The sequence below is a fragment of the Rutidosis leptorrhynchoides genome, chromosome 11, assembly GCF_046630445.1.
Source record: "Rutidosis leptorrhynchoides isolate AG116_Rl617_1_P2 chromosome 11, CSIRO_AGI_Rlap_v1, whole genome shotgun sequence".
NCBI lineage: Eukaryota > Viridiplantae > Streptophyta > Magnoliopsida > Asterales > Asteraceae > Rutidosis > Rutidosis leptorrhynchoides.
This window is the reverse complement of record NC_092343.1, coordinates 383,989,075-383,994,882: the sequence shown is the minus strand read 5'-3', so window position 1 is coordinate 383,994,882 and position 5,808 is coordinate 383,989,075. Positions and strand designations below refer to the sequence as shown.

Sequence of the window (5,808 nt, the reverse complement as noted above, 5' to 3'; positions counted from 1 at the left end):
TTTGTAGGCTGTTCTAAAAGCCCAGAGTGAATCCTCCAATTTCATGGACCATTTCTTTGGATTTGATTCTACAGTTTTCTCTAGAATACGTTTTAAAGCTCGGTTGGTATTTTCAACTTGCCCACTTTGTTTGTGGATGATAAGTGGTTGAGATTTTATGAGTTACTCCATATCTTTTGAGAACTTTCTCAAGTTGATTATTACAAAAATGAGTACCCCGATCACTTATTAAAGCTTTCGGTGTTCCGAACCTTGCAAAAAGACGTTTTAAAAAGTTGATTACAACTCGTGCATCGTTAGTTGGGAGAGCTTGTGCTTCTGCCCATTTAGATACATAATCAATGGCAACGAGAATGTAGAGATTATTATGAGATTTTGGAAATGGACCCATAAAGTCAATACCCCAAATATCAAATATTTCACATACTTGAATGACATTTTGTGGCATTTCATCACGTTGACTTATTTTTTTGGCCCTTTGACAAGCATCACAGGATTTACAAAGAAGGTGTGCGTCTTTGAAAATTGTAGGCCAATAGAATCCAGCATCGTAAACTTTTCTTGCTGTGAGTTGAGGCCCATAATGCCCTCCTGTTGGTCCTGTGTGACAATGGTTTAAGATTTAACTAGCTTCATCTCCGAATACGCATCAGCGTATTATTCCATCAGAACAACTTTTAAACAAATGTGGATCTTCTCAGAAATAGTGTTTTATATCACTAAAGAATTTCTTTCGTTTTTGGTACGACAACCCCTTTTCAAGGAATCCACATACTAAATAGTTTGCATAGTCTGCAAATCATGTAATTTTATTATAATCGATCTTTAAAAGATATTCATCAGGAAAGTTATCTTGTATAGCCGATTCATTTAAAACTTCTAATTCGGGATTTTCAAGACGAGAAAGATGATCAGCTGCGAGATTTTCTGCTCCCTTTTTGTCTCGGATTTCAATATCGAACTCTTGTAAGAGTAAGATCCAACGGATTAATCATGGTTTAGCATCTTGTTTTGAAAATAGGTATCTAAGAGAAGAATGGTCGGTATAGACCACCGTTTTTGCTAGAACGAGACATGAACGAAATTTGTCAAAAGCAAAGACAATAGCAAGGAGTTCTTTTTTAGTAGTTATGTAATTGGTTTGTGCTCCTTGTAACGTCTTACTAGCGTAATAAATAGGTTGAAATTGTTTTTCAATCTTTTGTCCTAAAACGGCTCCCATTGCAAAATCACTTGCATCGCACATAAGTTCAAATGGTAGATTTCAATTTGGAGTTATCATGATCGACGCATTAGTGAGTTTTTATTTAAGAATATTAAAAGATTTGATGCATTCATCTGAAAAGATGAATGGAGCATCCTTTTCTAGGAGTTTATTCATAGGAGTGGCAATTTTAGAAAAATCTTTTATGAAACGTCGGTAAAAACCGGCATGCCCTAGAAAACTCCTAACTCCTCTAACATTGGTGGGATGTGGAAGTTTAGCAATTACATCTACTTTAGCTCTATCCACTTCAATTCCTTCCTTTGAAATTTTATGACCAAGAACGATGCCTTCTTTAACCATGAAATGGCATTTCTCCCAATTAAGAACTAGATTTGATTGTCCGCATCTAATAAGCATTCGTTCAAGATTAACTAGACATGATTCAAATGTATCACCGAAGACTGAGAAGTCATCCATGAAAACTTCCATGCATTCTTCTATCATGTCGTGAAAAATCTCCATCATGCACCTTTGAAAGGTTGCAGGGGCGTTGCATAATCCAAATGGCATGCGTTTGTAAGCAAAAGTACCATAAGGGCACGTGAAGGTGGTTTTCTCTTGGTCCTCGGGTGCTATTGGAATTTGAAAATATCCGGAGAAACCGTCAAGAAAACAATAGTAACTATTTTCGGCTAATCTTTCCAACATTTGATCAAAGAAAGGTAAGGGAAAGTGATATTTTCTGGTGGGGTCATTTAATTTTCTATAATCAATACAAACACGCCATCCTGTTACAGTCCTAGTAGAAATAAGCTCATTCTTTTCATTTGTGATGACAGTCATGCCACCCTTATTAGGTACACATTGAACTGGGCTTACCCATGGACTATCAGATATTGGATAAATTAAACCTGCATCTAGCAGTTTAATAATTTCTTTCTTAACAACATCTTGCATATTAGGATTTAGTCTTCGTTAGCGTTGCACATATGTTTTATGACCTTCTTTCATAAGGATTTTATGTGTGCAATACGAAGGGCTTATGCCTTTAATGTCATGAATCTTCCATGCAATAGCTGGTTTATGAGCTTTTAGCACAGAAATGAGTTGAGATTTTTCATTTTCCGTAAGAGAAGACGATATTATTACAGGTAATTCGGATTCACCATGTAAATAAGCATATTCCAAATGGTTTGGAAGTGGCTTTAACTTTAATATCGGTGGTTCTTCTATCGATGATTTGTATCGATATCTGTCTTCTTCTTTTAGCATTTGAATTTCTTCTGTGGTTGGTTTGTAATCATTAGCCATGAGTGCGGCTAACATTTCAGCTTCATCAATTGGTTCAGTTCCTTCTCCTAAAGAACATTCTCCTGTTCCTTGTAATTCTGGAAATTCTTCTAATAATTCTGCATGTGAATCTATAGTTTGAATATAATAACATGTATCATCTGCAGATTGTGGTTGTTGCATGGCTCTATCAACAGAAAAGGTAACACTCTCGTCCTCTATACTTAGGGTCAGTTTCTTACCAAACACGTCTATTATTGCTTTAGCCGTGTTTAAGAATGGTCTTCCTAATATGATAGGAACTCGAGAATCTTCTTCCATGTCCAGAATAACAAAATCTACTTTAAATACTAAAGTACCAACTTTAACTAGCATATTTTCCATTATCCCTCTAGGATATTTTACTGATCGATCTTCTAGTTGTATGCTTATTCTTGTTGGTTTCAATTCTCCGAGGTCTAGTTTAGCGTATAGTGAATACGGCATTAAATTTATACTAGCACCTAAGTCTGTCAATGCTTCTATTGAGCTAAGGCTACCCAAAAAACATGGAATTGTGAAACTTCCTGGATCTGATAATTTTTCTGGTATCTTATTCAACAACACTGCAGAACAATTAGCATTCATAGTAACAGCCGAAATTTCTTCCATTTTCTTTCTGTTTGTGATTAGATCTTTCAAGAATTTGGCATACCTAGGCATTCCTGAAATCACATCAATGAAAGGAAGATTGACATTTATTTGTTTAAACATATCCAAGAATTTGGATTACTCGGCTTCAAGTCTTTCTTTTCTCATTTTACTCGGGTAAGGAAGCGGTGGTTGGTATGGTTTAACATAAGATTTAGCCTTAACTGTGTTATCTTCATTAATCTTTTCAACTACCGGTTCTGTTTCCTTATCTTGCTCAGGCTGTGGTGTCTGTGGAGTAGGAATAAAGTCATCAGAAATTACAGGCATTTCAGGTGGTTTAAGTGTAATACCACTTCTCGTGGTAATGGCTTTAGCTGTTTCATTTCGGGGATTAGCATTTGTATCGCTAGGTAGACTTTCTGGTTTTTTTTCACCTATCAACCTTGCTAGGTTGCTTACTTCTTGTTCCAGATTTTGAATAGAAGCTTGTTGATTTCTAAATGCTTGAGTATTTTGTTCATTGGTTTGTTTCTGAGATGTGAAAAACTGCGTTTGAGATTCAACTAGCTTCGACATCATGTCTTCTAAATTTGTCTTTTTATCATTGGTTTGTGGTGATTTAATTGGAAAAATAGGTCTTTGCTGATTGTAAGTATTATTGGATACTTGCTGATTGCTAGGACCTTGTTGATTGTTGTATGGAACATTTCGGTTATAATTCTGATTTTGATTGTAGATTGGTCTTAACGGTTGATAATTATTCTGATAATTATTTCCAGGCCTTTGGTTCATGTATGAAACATTCTTTCTTTGTTCCATTGTTTGTTCATTACTGAGACAATCTTTTGTCAAATGTGGTCCTCCACACTGCTCACAACTAATTCGCATTGAGTGAATATCTTTAGTCATCTTTTCCATTCGTCTCTCGAAAGCATCTATCTTTGCGGACATGGAATCAAAGTCATGGCTAGAATCGGCTCTAGCCGCTTTAGATGATCTAACGATATCTTTTTCTTGATGCCACTCATGTGAGTGGGAAGCAGTGTTATCAATAATTTTGTAAGCTTCAGTTGCGGTTTTCTTCATAATGGAACCACCAGCTGCTATATCAATGTCTTTTTGTGTAGTAATGTCGCATCCTTGATAGAATATTTGCACTATTTGATAAGTGTCTAAACCATGTTGCGGACATCCTCTCAACAACTTTTCGAATCTTGTCCACGCCTCATATAGTGTTTCATTTGGCTTTTGTGTGAACGTAACAATTTCTCCTTGAAGTCTCACGGCTTTAGATGCCGGAAAGAATTGTTTAAGAAAATTTTTAACTAAAACATCCCATGTATCAATCGCCCCTTCAGGTAACGATTCTAACCAATCTTTGGCTTTTCCCTTTAAAGTCCAGGAAAATAACATGAGATAGATCTGTTCATCCTCCACTTCTCGGATTTTGAATAGTGTACAGATCCTATTAAAGGTACGAAGATGTTCGTTTGGATCTTCTTTCGGCGCACCACTAAATTGGCATTGATTAGTTACCATGTGTAGGATTTGTCCTTTGATTTCATAATCTGGCGCATTAATGTCTGGTTGAGTAATTGCGTGCCATTGGCCAGTGCGTTTAGCTCTTATTCGGTCTTCCATACTTAGAGGTTCCAGATTTTCCATGATTGAATTTATTGAATCTGAATCACTAGAGGATTCTGATTTAATGGTTTCTTCCTCGACAATCTCTGGATGAGTAATTTGTGGTTCAGGAGGAATGATTAGTGGTTCAGGATCTCTGAATTGTCCCTGAATATCCTCCGGATTCTCAATTGTGAGGTCGGGTTCAAAAAATGGATTATCGAAAATTTGAATTGGAGTACTTGGTCGACTAGATGACGATTCTAAAGAAAAATCAACGGCGACAATGTTGACTAGATGTCTTAATCTAGTTACAGGTGGTGAACGTATGAAAGGTGGTGAACGTTTTGCTCGGTGCATTCACTGAATATCCTAATAGTTATAAAAGATAAAATTATATAAGCTATCAAATTAATAGACTTTTCTGATTTTGCCCACGTTTTGAATAGCCAATAGATGCAGCAGGTAGCCAGGACTTTTTAAATCGGAAGCCCACAACTCGCCACTAACAAATCCAACTATTACTACGAACCAGAAAATTTTGGATGTCTATCAATTTAACCGCTTAAAATAATTTTTCGTCGAAATTTAAAGAAAATAAAGAAAACTCTATGTCCTAAAAACTAGAGCGTCGAGAAATAAGAAAGAAAAAGAGTGCGTCGAAAAACGTCGAAAAATAAAAGGTCGAAAAAAATAATAAGAAAGTAAAGCGTCGAAACTTAAAAGTCTAAAAACTAAATATTAAAAATTTGCGTCTAAAGGTATTAAAGCTTAAAGGAATTCTATTTCCAAAACGGCAATAACTTAAAAAGGCACTAAAATTTTATTAAATATAAAAGCGATAAGCGACGTCGTAAAATTCTAAGGCGTCTAAATCTTAATCTAAAGGAAAAGCACTTAAGGGATTTTACGACAAATCTTAGAAATCTAACAATAAAAATAAACTACGGCAAAAACTATATTAAAACTAATTACGAACGATAAAAATACAAATTACAATTAAACGATTAAAAAGATACAAAATTTAAAAATAAAACTAAAGTTATAAAAAATAC

At 35.3% G+C, this 5,808-nt stretch overlaps 1 non-coding gene across 1 annotated transcript; it reads left to right on the top strand.

Annotated features, from left to right (window-relative positions):
• The first annotated feature begins 4,304 nt into the window (after nt 1–4,304).
• Nucleotides 4,305–4,411, top strand: LOC139879068 (small nucleolar RNA R71). The gene has a single exon (XR_011769921.1). It is a non-coding gene; the product is annotated as a small nucleolar RNA R71 (small nucleolar RNA).
• Nucleotides 4,412–5,808: the final 1,397 nt, after the last annotated feature.